General features: G+C 32.5%; 1 protein-coding gene and 1 long non-coding RNA gene across 3 annotated transcripts in view; one reads left to right on the top strand and one right to left on the bottom strand.

Moving 5' to 3' along the window:
- The window catches only part of LOC118203019 (patched domain-containing protein 3-like), a 331,935-nt gene that overhangs the window by 92,366 nt on the left and 217,969 nt on the right, over positions 1–21,600 (top strand). For both annotated transcript variants that reach the window (XM_085810563.1, XM_085810562.1), the window contains exon 2: positions 883–942. The gene's annotated coding sequence lies outside the window, so the exon portion shown is untranslated. The remainder of the gene's footprint in view (positions 1–882; positions 943–21,600) is intronic.
- LOC118200771 (uncharacterized) overlaps positions 1–21,600 on the bottom strand; it is a 123,959-nt gene that overhangs the window by 55,052 nt on the left and 47,307 nt on the right. The gene's annotated exons all lie outside the window — the stretch shown is intronic.

The raw sequence follows: 21,600 nt of genomic DNA, 5'->3' as shown, positions 1-21,600 counted from the left end.
AAGTGACGATCTGGTCCAGAATTTTGTCCTTGCGTTGACATTCGAGCAGATTAGTGCAGTCCCGAACACGTCTAATGGCGACTAATGGACATGGCAATAAAATCTCACTCCTCGAGTGGTTGCATACTGATTTTTCACAAGTTCTCGCAAGCAGGCCTCACCAATATCGGCCGGTCAGAGAGCTATGCTTCTTGAATATCATAGTCCTTATTTTTGAACTTTTAGTACCGAAACCACAGTGTCATATGATACAACATTAGTACCTAATATTTTGTAATGTATACATGATTTGGTAATATTATGTAGCTGACGTTTTGCAATAGAACTGAAATTAAATGGTGGTTCTAAAGTGGTAGCATGATAGTTCCATTTCAGACACCTTGTACTTAATGATAGCGATATTTTTTTACAAATTTCACAAGACGCCAACGCGAACTGTTTGAGCAGACGATATTTGCGGTGGTGAGAAACTTTCGTTAAAACCCGATATGTAAAAGCATACATGAAAATTTACGCATTATACTAACTGATATAAAAATTTATACAGTTTACATAATATTTTAACATATATACATGAAAATTTAAACAATATGCATAAAATGTAAGCAATATGCGTATGAAAATGTAATACAATATACATAATATACATGAAAATTCTCATCTATATTGCGGCAACGCAACTGATTTGTTTTGAGTAAAATATTATCTTTATAATGATCTTTGCGCAAATGTAAATTAATTTTGTGAATCATATAAGGCCTCGCTTTTTGTAATAGTGAAATGAATGCATAATATTTAAAAGAATTTTTTCTTAATTAAGTTCTTTAGTATGTGACAAAAATTTTAAAGTTTCACTTATGCCTTTTTCTGTTTTTTTATTAGGAATGAGAAGCTGTGCAATATTTGGTTATATATATAAGCTGTAGCGTTTTCGTTTTCAAAGTAAGTTGAATATTTTCATATCTGTAGTTTTGTAAATGATTTGTTGCAGAACTATCCCTGTTATGATAAGAAAAAAATAAAACAATGAACAAGAAACCTTGCCTGTGAATGGTTTGTTTCTGAAAACCCTCTACAATAACTTAGCTGTCTATAAACACTTTATCTTTTTCTTAACTGCATATTTTCAGGGGTCACGGAAGAACAGCATTTTACATAACTAATATCGTAGATGAATAACGCTACGCTATAACAGGTCTGTGCATTTTAAAATCAAATCCCGCAAAGTTACACATTTCATTTTTAATTTTATTGCTGTCAACAAAATACTTCATTTGTATATAATATCATATCAGAGAATTAAATTTTACCTATTCCTTTGTTCTTTGGTAAGATATTCAGTTTTCATCGCATCAGGTAAAACAGATATATGCTCTTTTTTCCAAAAGCAAAGCGCATATACATAAAAGAAATTGATCTTTTAGACTAACAATGTAAATACAAATCCTCGGATAAATAGTTTAAGGATTAGGGTACAAGATGAGTCAAAAATATGACTACACATTCAAATGTGTAGTTTGCTGCATAGTTTTCTTAAACAGTAAGAAATGAGATAATATCATTGAAGAGCCAAGAATAATTCACAACACCAACCAAACTTTATTTATTTTATTGACTCAAATAGCTCGCCATTTCGAAACAATTTCCAATCCATACCGATATTGCTGCATCAGTGTTACTGATACAGCAACATCGGCAGCCAGCATCTACAATAACATTTGACATTTACTTCAAATTTGTTTTAGGAGATTTTCTTCCCCGGATGTTTTCCATTTTAACATCTTAAGCAATAATTTACTGAGCTTTCCCGTAGTAAATGGTAGCAATACTATATTAAAATCATGCCTATATACAGCCTAAGCACCTCATCATTATTGAGCAATGAGGAGCTTTAGTCATATCAAACGCTATTTTCCATCTGTAATTTGCTACAGTATGATCAATGCCGCCTTAACTAATAATGTAATCTTATTTGAAATGAAAATGATGAAGCTTCAAGCTTGATATCTATATATAAAAAGAAGAATGTCTGTGTGTTTGTTCACGATTAATTCAGTCAATACTATACTAACGTCACCAAACTTTCTACAATTTTTTTTTTTTTCTGGCTCAGGGAAAAGGTCGACGTCCACTTTAAAAAAAAAAAAAAAAAAAAAAAGATATATTAATTAAAAATTTTGAAAACGCTAATTTTCGCCTTCATTTTCTCGAATGGCATCAGTCTCGCACGCGAGAGATAAAAATCTGCTGTATTTCGAGAAGTGTTGCCACTTCTCGAAATATAGCAGAAGCTTGCTTTCAAACTGTAGAGTTTGTTATTAAAAAACTCCTTTATGATGAAATAAAAATAACATTGCTTAGCATTAAATACATTATTCTCAATTAAAAAATTCGTGGGGAGATATTTCGACTATTCTTATCGACGTGCGACTTTAATCAGCCAAGTTATTAATTATAAACTTTGAAAACAGAGTGGCAACAGTCTCGTGCGTTGGAGATAAAAATGCTTTATTTCGAAAAGTGTTGCTACTGCTTGCTTTCAAATCGTAGAATTTGTTAATAAAAAATTTATAAGTTTTACAAAATCTCTTTCTATATATAAAGAAGAATGTCTGTTTGTGTGTTTGTTTGTTTGTTCCCGTTATTGATTTCGATCAGTTATAATCAATTTTTCGCCACATTGAATCGACTAAAATTGAATATTTTTGAAATATTGGATGGTACTTGAGCTTTTACGACCATTTGATTAGAAAGACGAAAGTCCTTAAAAACTGCAAGCCATTGTTGTTGGTATAATGAAAGAGAATTAGTTTAATCTTCTATTAAAATTTTTTATGTGGATTTCATATCGCAACAGACTGAAAAATGTATGACTATGAATCTTATATTTTGCATCGTTATCAGAGAAGAATTACAGCGATATTGTTGTTAGATACATTACTCTCAATGTAACTTAACTGGCATCGGGTACTTCCGATAGTATAATATAAAATAACATCTCGCAGTGTTTTTACTCATCCCGTAAATTTAAAATGTATATATAGAAAAAGGAAATGAGCCTGCATATTTATTAGTTTATTTTACGGACAAAGTAGGAAAACAACGGATTTCATTATGTGATTGCTTAAAAATGAACATGATAGTTTTGATTTAGCTAAACTTTTATATGACATTGTAATATTCAGTATTAACATATTTTTTCCAAAAACGAACACTTAGCATCTAGAAATACGATAGTATGTTTTTCGTCGAAATTTCTAATGTCATTGAAAACAGTTTAAGTTTAACAAAACCGTAAATAAAAATGCACAATGATTTCGCGCTTGATTAAAAAAATGCACAGAAGAAGTAATAAAATGTGTTTCTGCACAACTTATCAATAATGAAAGGAAATATTTGTCAAATGTGCAAATTACTTTATTTAAATTTCTTTGTTAAATTATATATAGTTTTCGTTTCCATGTTCCTACCTGAGGCAATTTAGTGTAAAATTTCAGAAATATCAATTAAAAACCCACTATATTTTTAGAACACTGAAATTCATAATATTTTGAAGTGTAAATTTGCAAAGCAAATCATTTAAATATAAATAAATTGAAATAACTTAAAAAAAATTTTTAATTAAAAAAAAATTGTATCCAGATTAAAAATTTTCTGGTAAGTTATTTCCATACCAGCATTTAACTTTTAATTTTTGTAGTCATTTTTATTATTAATTTAAAAACCGCATTTAAAAATTAAAATAAAACCTTTTCATTATTTTACACTAAAAATAATTTACTTTTTACTGCAAAATACACTTAAGAGCTTATTTTTAAGGGATGTCTTGTTTTTCATGCACAGTAATTAAGATTTGTTCATTTTCAAGAAACACAAATCAAGGAATGCATTTATTCAAGATCGAGGAAGACATTCTTTACGCTCAAGGAAGATTCAAAAATGAACAAAATTATTTTTTCTACTACAGCCATGTAGTTGTCATCTAAAACAACGTCATGAAGCTTCTCACTAATTTTGGCCTGAATTTTTTTCGACTTTTAAGACCTCTAAGCCCTAGCCTCTTAAGCTGAGCAACAGAGCTATCCCTAAAAGACGTCTTGTCCATGTAACCTGCTCGTAGGCCACTGGCAACACAACTGGCCGTTGTTTTATCCCATGCATTCGTAATCCAAGTAACGATTTCTTATAGCTTAGGCTTCACAAGGTTTTCTCATTGATTTCTCTACATTGTATTTTCAGTTAGGTCATTGATTTTCGTGCGCAGATTGAAATGACTTGATCAAGAGTTTGGGGCTACATAGTCATTCCTGTGGGAATAATTATTTGACGAATTCTTATTCTGCAAGGAAGTTCTTCATCTTTTTAACTTATGAAGTGCTGACAGAATCCCACGTTAGCATACCTCTTTGGCCACTTCGCAAAACAAGTGGTAGAAATAAATCGACCCACTTTCTTATTGCTGCTTCTGTGCACCAAATTTTTTTCCTACTCAAGAACATACTAAATACCGGAAACACATTTGATTTCCCCTTCCTTGCTCTTAGAGATGATTAGAAGGTTGGTTCTTTCCATCGAGGCAAATTGCCAAAATTATTGTAATGCGTGCGCTTTCGTAACCAGAGGGGAGAATGTATATCGCAGAGGCACCTATGTGATCAGTGGTAGTTTGAGACCATTGATCCATAAATCATCCATAGCAATCATGTTCTAGAACTGGTACTTAGACAAGTGGTGCCATTAGCAAAACATTTGGATGCAAATTCACGTTTAATCACATCAGTATCTTTCAACAGGAATGTTGCCGATCTTCACAGAGACAGTTCATATCTTGAAGGAAGCCATCCAACTTCTTCCTTCGAAGTTGTTATGCTTCGAATTCGTCTGTCGATATGACTAGCTGTGGTGCCATTGCAAGGGCAAGTGCTTGAATATCAGCCCTGCCGAAAACCAAACACTTTCCTTTTCTGTTAGCAATCCAATCAGAGATAATGGGTTCCAATTCAGGAATTAATGGTTGCTGACCCAATCCACACTTATACTTCTTAGCATTTCCCTTGTCAACCTTTCACTGAGGTTATTGAACTCTGATCGCCATTTGCTCATCATTCGTAGATCCAGTTCCTTTCCTTTGAAAAAGCTGTAAGATTTTTATCCCTGGAGTCTTCCACAATTCCTTTCTTGTACTCGACGGAATAGCTCTTCCTTTTTGTACACATTATATCTGAGCATAAAAATTTATTAGCCTTTAAATTTATTATTTAATCAAATACTAGCCGTTCCTTGCTAAAGCGATGTATTGAATACTGAAGATTCTAATTTTCTGCAACCAAGTCCACTTGTCTCAAATTTGCATGTGTCTTAAGTTTGCACTTAGTCATGAGGCAATAAGGGGCCAGTCTGGCTGACGGTCTTAACTAGGGCTTATTTTAGGGGTACTATTTATATTAAAAGTACCCTGAAAAGTCTTATTTTCGGAAAACATTGTAGTTTATATGGTAAACGAAATATGATAACACAATTTTATTTAAAACAGTTAATTTTTTCCACTACTATAAGCTTTTTAATAAAGATATAAAGTTTATAATTTAATATTTTATTGCATGTTATGTGTTTATAACAGTAGCATGTAAAACATTATAATTTGCAAATGTTTTATTACATTGTTATTTAAAATAACAGTATGTAATTTACAGCTGGTAAAATTTATGTCCGTTAAACTTCACATTATTTACTAAAATTTCAAAATTATTGGTATTAAAAAAGCAAAATAGGCAAATTACTGATAAAAAAAACAGTTCGCTTTCCTCAGTTTTCGTGTCAGGTATTTCTCAGTGTCTAATTTAGTGTGACAAATCTTTGAACTGGTACGAAGATATAAACTTCTTTTCCGAGATTATTTGTGAGGTCGTTTAGGTGTCACAACCACTACAAGATAGTTGCGGTTGTGTTTAGAATCGTTTCAAAAAAACGCCGTTCATCTGTAACCAAGCTCATTAAAATAAATTGCATGGGAGATTGCATGGAAATTGCACAGATTTATATTCTAACTAGTACTGTTTCTATGCCTAACATGCTGTTGAAACCTAGTTATGATGTATAAACATTTATTAACTTTAAACTCTAAACCTGATATAATAAAATAGGTTGACTTATATAAAAATTTATTTTTGGACGAATAACTGATCAAGAGAAGAAAATATAAACAAATCTGAAATGTTTCAGATTTTAAATTACGTCCAAAGGGGCGTTTTATTAACGTTTTGTGTGTTACCTTTATTTATTAAATATCATGTTCTGTGCACTTAAACTATAAAATTCAGTTCAGTAGCAATGTCGCAAAATAGTTTAAAAATGAGCATATCTTCAGACTTTCCGATACACAGTTCCGCGAGCTGGAGCTAAAAGGGTTTCCCCCCCGCAGAGTGTTGCCATTGTTCTCTTTGAAATCGTTGAGTTTGTTAATAAAAAATCCGTTAAAATTTTAAAAACTAGGACATAGATAGTAAAACAAATTCCAAATTTGATCTTCCACATGCCCATATTCGTAGGAGGATTTCGTCATTCAAAATTCGATGGCTCTATGTACCGTTGGTTTATCACAATGCGAGAAATAGACATGCATTTATGCAGATTTTTAGTTATTTAATTTCTTCAAATATAATGCAAGACTCTAACAGTTGGTGGGAACAATTTGAAAAGTGAAACGGACATTTATAGTGATTCAACGCAAAATCGCAAAAGGAAAACAATAGTCTTTCAGAAACAAAGCCCCTTTGGACTAAAAAAAGTAAAAATCTGGAAGCTTTCAGATTTTAAATTACGCCCAAAGGAGCATTTTTTTTTAACGTTTTGTGGGTACCCTTTATTTATTAAATATCATCTTCTTCGCACTTAAACCATAAAATTCAGTTAAAAAGCAATATCACAAATTGTTCTTAGGCTGCTATCACACGGCGGTTTGTTTCGGAAGAACAACTGTTTGGAACAATTTTTCTGCTTTGTCACAACAGCCAATCACCATAGATCGCTTTGGAGTTAACACAGGGGAAACTGGTTCCCCATTACAAACAAGCTGATAGCATTCGAAGCTGATAATTGATTGGTTGAAAACGAACAACTTGCAAATTTTTGGAAAGGAAGGAAAAAGTCGCACGTCTTTCTATCAATAGTAAACTAGTGAAAAAAATTGTCCGAAACAGTTGTTCGATGGAAACAAAAGTCGTGTGATATGGGCCTTTAGAATGAGCATATCTTTAGAATTTTCGATGCACAGTCTCGTGCGCTGGAATTTTTTTTTTTTTTTTTTTTTTTGTACAGTATTGCCATTGCTCGGGTGGAAATGTACGTCATTCAAAATTGGATGACTCTAGCTACCGTTGTTTTATCACAGTGCGAGAAAAATATATACATTTATGTAGCTTTTGCATTATTTAATTTCTTTAAATTTAATACAGGGCTCTAATATTTGGTTGCAACAATTTGAGAAGTGAACCGACATTTATAGTAAACCAACGCAAAATGTCAAAGCGAAATTAATAGTCCTTCTGGGCAAATTGCCCCTTTAGACTAAAAATCTGAAAGGGTTCAGATTTTAACGATCGTCCAAAAGGGCTCTTTTAAAGTTTAATATGGTGTATCATTAGAGATTATCTATAAAGATGGCTCAAATGGAATAAAAAAACATTTTAGAGATATTAGATAAATATGTATTTAGACTAACACGGGACCGTAATAAATCTTCTTATTTAACAATTTTTAAAAATTGTGCGATGGAATTCTATAAAACTATTTAATGTTTTTAATCAGATAGATATATCCTCAATTAAATGCATTTTTAACCCCAAAATGCTATTAGTCTAGAAACACGATTTTGCATTTTTCACTTTTTATTTAAGTCTATTGCAATTTGGTAAACAATAAGACATTATTCTTTCATATTTAATCTGTCTGTTATCAGTTAATTAATAAAACTGCTTAAAAGTTATCAGTTAGCAAACTTTACTATTTAAAAGCAATAGATGCAATTCTTAAGAATACTGTTATTTTTTTACTTTTTAATCAGATTGATTTAATTCACGATATATCTAATCCAAAGCATTAAATTCTTTTATAAAATTACATCACATAATTTTCACTTCCTAAATACGTAGAAGTTCTATAATGTACCCATATTAATCTAAATGCATATTCCTGTACTATCCTATAATATTTTTCTCTATTTTCACCTGCGCCATCTCAATCGTAATCTCTGTATCGTAAATTTAAAATGATAAACTATATTAAATTTTAAAAGAGCTTTTTTAGGCAACCGTTAAAATCTGAAACATTTCAGATTTTTAACCCAAAGGAGCGTTAGGCCAAGAGGGCTATTAGTCTGAAAACTTGAATTTTAGTTGAATCACTATAAAAATCTGAATCACTTTTCAAATTGTTGCCACGAAATACTGTCGCCCTGTATTATATTTACAGAAATTAAATGACCAAGAATTTACATGAATGTATGCATGCTTTTCGTACTGTTTAAAAACAACGGTACCTAGAGCCATCAAATTTCGAATAAGGTAGCCCTCCACCAGGATCTGGGCACTTGGTAGACCGAATTTTCAATTTCAAATTCATTTTATTTTGTATTTCATATTTTGCAAAACTTTAACGAAATTTTGATTGACAAACTCGATCAATGTCAAAGCGAGCAATTTCAACACTGTACGGAGAAAAAGCATTTTTGTCTCCAGCGCGCGAGACTCTTCGGACTATCGGAAATTCTAAAGAACATCTGTCTTTTTTTAACCCGAAGGGCGTTAGCCCAGAAGGGCTATTAATTTCCTTTTGCCATTTTGCGTTGAAAACTTTAAATGTCCCTTTCACTTTTCAAATTGTTGCCACCAAATACTATCGCTCTGTGTTATATTTAAAGAAATTAAGTAACGAAGATTCTTCATAAATGTATAGATGTTTCTCGCATTGCGATAAAACAACGGTACCTAGAGCCGTCAAATTTTGAATAACGTATTCCTCCACCGAATATCGACATCTGGAAGCTCTGATTTAGAATTTAGAATTTGTTTTATTATCGATTTCATATTTTGTAACACTTTAACGAATTTTTGATCAAGAAACTCAACGATTTTAAAGCGAACAATGACAACATTGTACGGAAAAAAATATATATATATCCAGCGTTCGAGATTGTGTATCGGAAATTCTAAAGACGTGCTCATTTTAAATTATTTTGCGATATCGCTGTTGAATTGAGTATTATGGTTTAAGTGCGAAGAACATGATATTTAATAAATAAAGGTAACACACGAAACGTTAAAAAAGTCCCTTTGGGCGTAATGAATAATCTGAAGGCTTTCAGATTATTTTAATTTTTTTTAAGCCCAAATGCTGTCGAATAATATATATGTATGTAAATGAAGAAAACGCCACTTTGTGCGTGACGTAAAATCTGAATGCTGTCAGATTTTTTTAAAAACTTTTATTTAGATAAATATGATTAAAAAGTGAAAAAATAATATTAAGAACTGCATCTATTGCTTTTAAATATTTCATTTTGTTAATCAAAAACAGGCAGATTCAGTTTGAAAAAAAAAATATGTTATATTTTGCCGAATGGCAACAGACTGGAATGAAAAGTGAAACATTTCTTTTACAGTGAATCAAAGCAAAAGGAAAATCAAATAGCTCTTTCGGAGTAAAATTTTTCAATTCATTTCATTTTTTTAACCATACTAATATTCTTCATATCCCATAAATCCTTCACTGAAAATACCATGTTAAAGTAACAGAACCCTTATCAGTAATTTGTTTGTAGTATAATGATTGAATAGTGAATTATCAATATTAATACGTGCCTATAATTTTTTCCGTGGTTTGTTTATATATTTTCATTTTTATACAAAGGATCTTCGTATTATTCCTTCCTTATTTCACATCAAACGAATAATTCGTTTATTTCGAATCAAATAAACAATTACTAAACGTAAATTATTCCAAACTATGCGGAAGAATCTCGTATTTCAGTATATTTTTTTCATTTTTAAGATATACCCCGCAAAATATCCAACAATCATATATAAACAAGAATTTATCGGTTAGACTTACTGAATACATTGAAATGACCTGTATAATCATTTACCATTGTAGTACACTTGTTCTAGCGTGCAAAAAGTTTCTTAACTCCAGAAAAATAAATTGCATGTAGACCCATTCTTACGCAGTGTTAATAACCTGTAAATTAAACTTAAATTTCTTTATTCTGGTATACTTGTTTATTTTGATTCTGGAACGAAGTAGTTCACGCGTATTTCATTACAGATTAATATAGTATCTAAAAATGTGTCTTTTCTCAACACTGCGGAAATTGTAACCAACCAGTCTTGTGCCATTGTGTTTAGGCATCAGAAAACGGAGAGTTCATCTGGAGCTCACTTTAACTCACTAAAACAGAATTACTAAACTTAAATCGACCTTTAATGTTTTCCCACTATTAACTTATCTAGCAGTGGCTTAGCGATTTGTTTGATGATAACTTTCCATTGACTCGAATCTGTACGTCAACAGCAGTCAGTTCGTTTTCATCAGTACGGATTTACGGCCGAACATCATGGAGTTCACTTTCATTTCTCATTCCGTCTTCTTTAAAAGACTGCACCATTCGTACACGCTAGATTGAGAGACACTACCTTCAAAGGTTTTTTTAAGTCTCGAGTAAGTACCGACAGAATGACTCAATAATATTCATGTGAACCTCCTGCTTCGACATATTCATTACAACTAAGAAAACAAACAATATACTAAGAAGTTCAAACGTGTGTCTTTTTGCCCAGTGAGTAATGACTAAGTTGATTTTTTATAAGAATAGAAGGAGTAAATTCATCTTTATATCTGAATGTCCTTTGTAGTTACACGTTTCAGGGAACTTGCGAAGTCCTTAAAAAGACTGGTTTGCAAAAGAATTTCGTGATTTCTCTTCCATCTGTATTTTTTACTTGAACAAGTGAAATTAGGTCATCTGACGAATTTTAAATGGATTACTTTTGAAAGCATTCTGTAGAATGTAAACTTGTGGATAAACTTTCGAAATAAAACATTCGGATTAAGGATAATTACAAATTATTAGTGTAACATTTTATTTAGAAAAATATGAAATGCCTGAACAATTAAACAATTCTCAGAGTATCACAAAAAGTATATATATATATATATCCAAACTAAAAGTAATTAAAACTAACTTAAAAAGCCTATGACTTGCGCTAAAGCTACAAAGTAATAAACCAATAATTCATAATAATTTCTAATAAGAAAACTTTCCATATATCATCTCCAAGGAACAGAAATACAATTTAAAACCATGAATGAAAAAAATTTTAGTCAGAATTTTAATAAGTATTAAAATTAGTATTTTCCAGACCTCCTTGCTTAAAAACATAAAAATCTGCTAAGAAAATTTTTTAATCGCAAAAATACCAAAACCAAAAGTAAATATTTTGAGCATTGAAAAAGTAGCTATTGTCATTGATCGCAGATTAATCTACGACTAAAATTGAAAGCGAAACATGCAGACAATTGTAATTCTTGCTTTGCTAAAGATATCGTACAGAAAAATAAAGAAACATTTTCCAAGTCAGGTTTTTATTACAGGGCATTAAAAATTCTATACTATTAAAATCTGTGCGCGTCTGTTTCTTTGTGTTCGGTTGTTTGTAACATCATCTTCTCTGGAAAGGCGAGTTCTCTTCAGTTCGAGAGAGGTACCTCCGGATTCCAAAAATTTCGTTAGAAACCATTTTGACAATTCTCATATTCGTAAGACTTTAATAAGACCATATATTAATTAAAAATTCTGAAAACGTTAATTTTCGCGCTCATATTTCCGAGTGACAACAGTCCCGCTCGCTGGAGATAAAAATGCTTTATTTCGAAAAATGTTGCCACTGCTCGCTTTCAAATTGTAGAGTTTATTAATAAAAAAATTTTATGTTTCACAAAATATGAAATAAAAATAGCATTGCCAAACATTAAACATATTATTATTATGTAAGATCATATTCGCAAGCGATTTTATGTGACGTCATAGTATGTCGTAAATGTTTCGTTAATGTCAGCATTTTAAATACATAGCTGCTGCCGGAAATATTTTTGTTTAGGACAATTGATACCATATGTTATAGCCACGTTAATTCCTTTATTGATATTAAGAGAAAGCTATTACATTACCTTGAATTTAAATCATGATATCGTACGCATATGCGAAGTGTCAAAAGCTTTGTTTCCCTGATTTGGCAACAAAAAAAAATATTTACGAATTGGTTGTTGCTTGGAAAGAATAAACTTATTTCATTCATATTGAAATGTTCTTATGCATTTACTATTCAGGCATAGGACTTTTGATTTGGCCGCAGCTCTCTAGTATGTTTAATAAAATTTATCTTGTTGCAAAGTATCATAATAAACACAAATATATACATTTTAGTCTCTTCTCACAATAAATAATCCATGAAATATTATAATATGGAAAATCAACTGCGGATATTCTATCGCTTTAACTGGAATAAATTTCTATCTAACCAGGATTTTTTTTTTTTTTTTTTTTTTTTTTTTTTTGGCAAATAAATGAAATAACATATTATGCAAATCTTTTGACTAAAAACAAAGTTATAAACTCAAAATAATAAACAGCTGAGTTAATAGCAAAATTAAACTCATCTAGAGGTTACGATTAATTAGCTGCTGTTTGAGATGTTACGCCACAGAAATGAAAGTTTTCATCTAGAAAATTTCCTCCCCCAAACTTGTTTTTTCTTCTTCGTATTCTCTTTCATTTCTGTTTAATATTTCTCAACAATAACACTAAATTTCATCACTGGCACAAGAGCAAGTTTTATTGCTTCTACAATTATAATGAAGCTAAGTAGCAACTAAAATGTTCCCAACTCATAGGTGACTTTTCTCAACAGCATTGACTTTACCTTTTTCCTCTTAATTATACAAAGATTTCTAGATTTTAAGTAGCTAAAAGCAGTTTTCAAGCTGTATAAGAATATGATTTATGTAAAGAATTGAACTTTTCAGTGGGTTTATTTTTGCGCACTTTTCTTTATCTTCACCCACATTATGAATTACGCTAATTATTATAAATGCACGGATTTTTTTCCGTGATTATATGAAGCTTCATTAGCCAAAGTTATTAAATTGAAATTACATTACAGTTTAAGTTTCCTAAAAAAGAATAAGTTGCAACTTCTGAAGCTAATGTAGTAGTCTGTTAGTTTAAAATAGGCACTTCAAGGTCATAACGAGCCTCCTCGCATTTACGACCTTAACATATGTCATCATTACCGCATACAAGAGATTAAGGGATATTAGCAAATTAGAGGACTCGACTATTTTCCTCAGCAGTCGTTACCATGGGAGGGAAGAATGACGTTAATTACGAAGGAGAAAGTAAATAGGTGTCCTAGAGGTCTTAAGATGAGTTTTTTTTTTTTTTTTTTTTTTTTTTTTTTTAGAAAAGAAAATAGTTTTTAGGTCTCGTTAAATATCAATATATCAGGGGAAAAATAAAAAAAAATTTCTTGCCTAATAAAATTCTTCTTAATTTCGCAGAGAACTTTGTACCAAGGGATTCTTTCTATAAAAACTAGAATTGAGCTTTAAAAAGAAATCTCATTCGCTCTTAGCAGTAACTCAATAGTTACCAAAATGTGTGTATGGGTGTATATGGTACCACAATGGAGACAAAGTATACAGGACGCAAAAATGTTTTGAAGCGGTCTCTTTCTTTTAGATATTGTTGCGCGCGTACGTGCTCGTAATAGATTGAATGCAAAAGTACGATGAAATGTTAATAAAATTTATTCTTATCAAAAGAATTATAACAGAACGCTGGAATTTTCCTTCGAGATATTCATACAAGTGTTCACAATATCACGCAATATAATCAGTAGTTATACTTCAGACTGCTAAAAGGATTAAAATACAACGCAATGCAAAAAGAAAGCTAATCCGATCGTACGCTGAACTCGCAACAGTAGCTGACTAAGCAATTGGGCTGAGATGTCTCTCTTCGGCTTTAAATAGTTTTCAACCGCTGTGCGAAATAGTTCTAGCATTTTCTGCTTCTCAAGATTTCTGAAAACCAATTTCTGAAAATCAAAAAGAGGATGGAATTACGGTTACAGCTAATATAATGGTCAATTACATTTATTCAATTTCAATGCAAATTAAAGAGATATGCATTTATCAAATGCACGTGCTCCTGTATTTTTATTTTTCCGGCATAACTTTGTCTTAAAATTTGTCTCGCACTGCATTGAACGAGGAAATAAAACAATTTTAATTATACTTCTATAATTAGCTATCTAAATACAAAATTCGTAATAATAGTATTACTAATTTTTTTGCCCTAATTCATCATAGACATTTGCCAGTATTAAAGACAGAAACGGTGGTCACTTTATTTTGGAGGTACCTAATAGGTGGGCCACCATTGCTCCTATGAAGGGGCAGACAATTTACACCCATGCCTTCTCTGGGATTCGAACCCGGGTCCTTCAATACGGCAATCAGAGTCACTAACCACTTTCCCGTCTGCGCAACCTTATCGAGCATATAAAAATTAATAATTCTCTTTGGTATCATGAACTGTAGCCAAATTTTAGAAAGACTGGCAACGAACTATCGCTAAGTAATAACTAAAACTTGAGAAGGGTGTAGAAAACCTTTTATTTAAAACTAGTAAGAACATAAGGCACACTAATAACACAGCTGCATAACTTAAAGTAACAGTAACTGAAATGTAAACTTTAATTTAAATAAGCTAGTAGCCAAAGGCTACACAGATCAATTAACGATAAGTTGGCTCAAAACTTAACCGGCGGGGATATTCAACTATCGACAGTTATAATGCATGGCTGAAGATTAATTGAGAATTAAATTATAATTATCAGATGATTTCTATTGATTATATCCATCTATTTATTAAGATTTCGTTACATTATTTTCGTCTAGAAATTTCTTTTTTTTTTTTTTTTTTTTTTTTTTTTTTTTTTACCCTTATCAGTATACATATATAGTAAGTCACGAAGCAGAAAATCTTAGGAAACAGTGTTAGAAATAAATAATCTGATCCAATTTCAATTGAGCGGCACTAAATAGGACTGTAATTGTTTAAGAAAGTAGTAGCTTAAATGGCGAATTCTGCCGTTTAAGATAAATTTGAAAAGGCTTCTTACCATCTAACTGTTACAGTCAGCTGAAGGAAAGGCTCCTGCGAACCCTTTGTTAAATTTGCCTTTAATTTCCAAGCCACTTTGTTCTTTTTGTTTGCTATTTTATTTATTCAAAGAAAAACACATGTTACTCACTGAACCTCGTACGTTGGTCTGAACGACTTTTAAACTCGATGAACAATATTTTTGGTGACAAGAAGATCTTTTTTGACTATACAACCTATTTTAGATTTAGTGACATTATCCTTAAAAGGAAAAACATTAAACATATTTAATCCTAAATCGTCGCTCGGCTTAAAATCCTCCTAGAAGATCAACTAATGTGAAAAAAAATCATGTGCGGCAGCTTGCATCACATAATTTATACGGAATTTTATGTAATTTCTGCAATATTTTGCGATACTTATATTTCTGCAAATTTAAATTAATTTTTAATCTTTTTAAAGATTTCTTGTTTATTTGCGAATATTTGCATTTTCTGTTTTTCTAAGCAGTGAAACATTTCATTAAGTTAAGTTTAGGTTTCATTAAGGCAAAGAAATCCGAGGATTATCTGCCTGTATCTGCCTGTATGGAGAAATACCTTCTTAAAGGACTTTTTTAGAGACTCTGGCTCATATTACGTTACACATGAGGAAAAACGCAACAATCAACCACGTAGTCAGACCGTTCGCCGGAATTCGATCTCAGGTCGAACTACCAATATTCAGCGACTTTAACCTCATATTTAATAATGCTTTGAGGCCCACCAGCGGCCGAGCGGTAAAGTCGCTGAACACTGGTAGTTCGGTCCGAGGTTCGAATCTCGCGAACGGGCTGGCTGCATGGGTGTTTTCGTGGTTTTCCCCATGTGTAACGTGTATACGAGCCAGTTTCCCTTAGAAAGTCCTCCACGAAGGCATCCCTCCCCTTAGGCAGATAGCCCTAGTGTGCTTTGCCGTATTTAAATACACACACACACACAATAATGCTTTGATACTTTTTTTCATAAGTAGGAGCCCTTTGTTAAAATTTTAATAGCTCACTTCAGCTACATAGCCATCCCATTTATCCGGTTTGAAACTGGGAGTGAATTACCAGATTTATCATTCCATTCATTGATCTTATCGACTTGAATACAAAACGCCTTTGTAAGAATAATGGCTCCGTTATTCTGAATAACACAGGAATAACCCGAATATTAAATTCGATAATCTCTTAAGATAGTTTTGCCGGAAAAATGAAAATGTAACTCATAGTATTTTGGTTAACATTTCCTTCCTTTATAAATCCCGAACATGAGTTTGCCATACACTTGATCAAATACTGAATAAGTGTTTCAATCACGTGATAATATTAAGCCTTTATTAACATTTTCTATAAATACTTTTTAATTAAGACTTCCTATCAGCTACCACCATAAGTTTGACTCGCAGCCTTTATTTTTGTGGCAGGATATGGGCATAATTTTAATCTGTCTTTAAACAATGGGATTTTTTTGAAGCACTGATATGACGGTGTTTAACAATTATAATCCTAGCTTCATTAAGAAACATTTTCTAGATTTACTTCAGCATGCGGCAGCTGGTTTTCTTACATTTGCATCATTCTGAAACGAGTTGTTTGATTTTTGCTTCATACGTCGGCGTTTGGTTTGCAATTTTGCATCAACCGTTTCTTCATGCGGTGTTTGCCAGATTCTGTAATATTTCTTTGTTCTTCTCGCGGACACATGTTTCGCCATTTTCTTTCCGAAAATTAATGTTCTATTTAACTTTCGAAATCATAGTCACGAAAATTTACTTATGTTATGCCATTCCTGTTGCTTTAGCATTTAGTTGTTAGGTCAGTTTGTTGTTTACAAGCTCAGTTGGTTCCCCATTTCTTATTTACTGACGCTGAAAACTTGGTATTACAGTAAGCATAAAACGTAGAATGTTCCGGCAGAGATAATTCTCCGCGAATAGATAAGAAAACAATATCCTATCATAATTTTAGCAATTAATGATGCAACAAAAATAACAAAGAAAAATTTTGTAAAAGACTTTCTAATATGTAAGAAATATTACCTTGATCAACAAAGTTATTTTCGACTAAAACTGTGATGAAACAAAAGATCCAAGACCTTAAAAACTAAACAGTAATAAAAGTAAAACAAATAGCATTCGCTGAGTGACCTTCCTAGAGGTACATCTTCGTGAAAATACAGGCACTTTTATTCGAGTTGGTCACTTCTTGAAAAGTTAAAAATATTCATGAGATTGTTTCAGCATAAAAGCCGCTGAACCCTTTTGAAAATCGGTTTCTAATTTTTAAAAAGTAGCTGTCACGAAGTTGTGTGTCCCTTTATGCCAGGGTACCGCTGTGCAAGGGATTATAATTTGTTTTGTTAATTAGAGCAGAAATTAAAATCCAGCCTGCATTATGCGGGCACCTTTATGTCAGGGTACTGTTATGAAGGTTTCTCTCTTTTCTGTGTGGGGTCGAATAGCATAAAGGTGTTAGCACCTTTATGATGAAGCACCTGCATGAAGTGGTCTAGTTCGCTGCACATGTTTTCCCCCGTCTTAAATCGAAATACATGTGCTTGTTAGCAAAGCTGAACCTTTCAACCACGTCTGAAGATTGGTAATACCGATCATTCCCGGATCAGCTCTTAACGAAACTGAGTGTGTATGCGGAGTTTTTCTGATATGTAAAATAAAATGTTCTTGTATGAAAATGCTTCACCAAAAGTTACCCCTTTTAGCCGAACACTGTCTCATATTTACCACAACCGTCTAAGCTGCACAGCTTAATGCAAAATATTTTTTTGAAGCCAGGAAATGCGGTGGTAAAGAATTATCGTCCGCCACCTTTTAGTTCGGGTACCACTTGCAGAGCCTTTTAGAGGTGAGGAAACCAAAGAAATGTGCAATCTTCTGGCCAACACTCGAACTCCGGACCATCCGACTGCTAGCCGGAAGTTCGTTTCAATTACACCACGAAGTCACGCGGTAAGGAGGGATTAGGATTAGGAACGGGGGACGTGGGCACCATCCCTTTACCGTTATGGTTAATTGGTTTAGAGTCACGTCCTCCAATATCCAGAGCAAGGCCAGAATAAGGCCACACGTGAGACTCGCACCAGACGCCCAGATCCAGCACCCTATTCATCCGGGTAGCAGTCCAGCCGACCAAAGTGCTCCCGAAGAATACTCTAAGCCAAAATGCCGGGTCCAGTGTTAATTTGTTTCCAGGAATAAAGAGTACAGTGCCAAACAAGGGCAGAATCTTTACATAGGTTAACATACAATTACATAGTTGATCACAATAAGATTATAGAATTATGACATTAAAGATACCTGGTTATCCGCCAAACAGTAGGTCTATTACAATAACATACATATGCAAAATTTGGTTAAGAGTAGTAACAATTTGTGCGGCTACTCGTACTTGACAAATTACCTTTTAAATACAAATCTTACAATTGCACTTATATATGTCATGTTGTTTAGATATAGATTGCAAAATACAAATATGCAGAATATGAGTTATAACAATTAGTACATTATTCTGCAAATTAAGGGCTATTCACTTTGTACATATTACTGTTTGAAATTTAAATCCTACAAGTACGCTTATGCATTATGTATTCAAATCATACATGATGCTGCAAGGATACATTACAAATTCTTAACTTACCATTACATATACACAAACACATACACATGTAAACTCCTGTTAAGAGTATTAACAATTTGCACAGATTATGGGCTACGCGTGTTTGGCGTATTACCTATTTTTAAAAATAGGTAAAAGTTTACAAAATACAAATTGCAATTATTGATAATGAGTAGCAGCAGTTTTATACATTATTCTGCTGATTATGGACTACTCATTTTTACATGTTACCGTTTTAAGTTTAAATCCTTCAAGTACATTCATACTTACTAATTTGTGTCATACAAATTAATTAAGAAAATATTATACAAAAATGTAAACATTGATAATGAATAACGACATAATCAGTCATTGTTTACAGCTTCAACTTTCTATCTTCATTCATTGCACGCCTGAATTTTTATCCCATCTAGCAAAGAACTCCCCGTATATCAAGCAACTCTTTAAGCTTGCAAACTGGAATTTTAATAAGTACAGCGGAACCTCGAGATACGAGCACCTCTATATACGAAAAATTCGAGATACGAGAAAAGTATGAGCGAAAAATTTGTCTCTATACGAACATTGACACGAGTAACGAGCAATGAGTCAGGCCGCTGGTATGCATGGCGCCATTTTCCGATCCGGCTGGACTTGGGGAATCTCCTCGTCAGATCACTCGGTGTCTTTTGATCTACGTGTTTGTGCGTTTGTGAGTCAATTGTTTATTACATTAAATGTGAAAATAATTATGTCATGATGCCTCTCAAGAAGATTGTTGCCTCAGATAGTGCTGTAAAAAAAAATAAGGAAGCCATGGCCGTTGAAATTAAGAAAGAAATCATAGATAAAAATAAGCGTGGTGTAACGTGACGTAATTGATGAAGACTTACGGCCTTTCGATATCGACGATGTGTACTATTCTGAAGAATCAGTGAGAAATTCAGAAACTTGAAGTAGCCAAAGGAGTTACCGTTACTTCCAAGCACCGTCCAAAACTCATAGAAGATGTTGAGAAGCTGTTGTTGGTGTGGATGAACGAGAAGCAGTTAAAAGATCGATGTCAGAAGTTATCATTTGCGGGAAGCTGTCATAAAGGTAAACTACGGTTATATTATTTACCAGTGTTATTTATTAGAAAAATTGATTTTAAGTTGATATTTTTTGGGGGAGACGGATTAAGTGGATTTCCTTTATTTTCAACCGTATTATTAAGTTGATATTTTTGGGGGAGACGGGAGGTTTGTTTCTAGGTACGAGAAAATCGCTATACGAGCTCAATGCTGGAACGATCTCGTACCTCAAGGTTCCACTGTATGCTATTTCGTTAACTAAAATATCTGTTATGCAGTTTTCACTGTACAGCACCAAAGGAATAAGGTAAGTATACTGTCTTGCAAAGAAAATAGCATGAATAAGAATTGAAACGCCGTTGTATTTAATAGCAGTGCATTTTAAATGAAGAATGGGATATTTCTTTAAAAACTGTAGTAAAAACTATTAGTGCAAAACTGACAAAATGACAATGATATCGCCTAATTAATCTATCGTGTAAAACAACTGAAAAGTACGTTCCATCTATCCCAAAACTCAGTCACATACTTTTGTAGCACATACTTTAGTAGCTTTCTGGGCTGTTTCTCTTACGCACTTTCAAGCGCTTGCATACTGTTGCGCAATTTTCGAAATTGTCGTTCTAATGAAATTGACAGAGGGAAATTCATAACCAAGGCATCATTTCTAAAACTGGAGCTTATTTTCTACAAAGACTTAATTTCCTTAATTAAGTGCCGGAGCTTAACGCAGGTTTGGTTTCGTTTTGTTGATTGCATCAAAGCACACAAGGTATCTCTGCCTAATTGGAGGGATGCCTTTGTGGATAACTTTCTAAGAGAAACTAGCTTTCACGCACTTTCCATATGGGGAACCCATGCAGCCAGCCCACTCGTTGACATTCGAACCCCCGACAACCAACGTTCAGCGACTTAACCGCTCGGCTGCTGGTTGGCGGAGCTTATGCCAGAAGCGGTAAACAATAAATAGATAATTAAGTAAAATAATAAAAATAAAACAATAAAATTTAGTGAATATTAAAAATTAACAAAATACACGAATGTAAATAAACATATTATTAAATTAAATTAAATGAATTAATGACAGGTAAATAAAAAATTAAAATATCACATAAATTAAATGAAATAATAAAACAAGTGGAAAGTAAGTAAATTAATAATAAATTAAAACATAATATCATTAAAAATCAAGTGAAATTATAAAATAACTAAAAGTTGATTAAATTAATAGCGAGAAAAACCTTTACATGGAGGATAAAAGAAGTTTAAGTATTTTGAACGGTATATTTTTATCGCGCTTAGATAAAATTACGTTCTTTGTTTTGCTTCAGCTTTCTGGAGTAAAGCCTTCTTGATGACATGGAATATATTCCATAAATTTCTTTTTCTTTTAGGGATAGTTTTTCGAATTGTTTCCTGCCGCGGAATATTGAAATTTTCCCGCTCATTTTGCTCCTCTCAAGACAAGTGAGGCATTTCCCAGTTTACTGATTGTTTAGTAAAATGTTGCATCAGTAACATAACTTTTATTAATACTGCAATTTAGCTATAGAGCAAAGTATACCGAAATTCGTTTTATGCTTAATTCTAAGTGGATTTATAATTTCACTTTAAGACAGAGAAGTACCGGAGCCAGGCGTTGGTGGCTTCAGAATTTAAGATTAAATACT

This window comes from Stegodyphus dumicola, chromosome 2 (assembly GCF_044657685.1).
Source record: "Stegodyphus dumicola isolate Sdum_Otavi_A_Nest chromosome 2, ASM4465768v1".
NCBI classification, from domain to species: domain Eukaryota; kingdom Metazoa; phylum Arthropoda; class Arachnida; order Araneae; family Eresidae; genus Stegodyphus; species Stegodyphus dumicola.
This window is presented reverse-complemented; position numbering and strand designations above follow the sequence as displayed.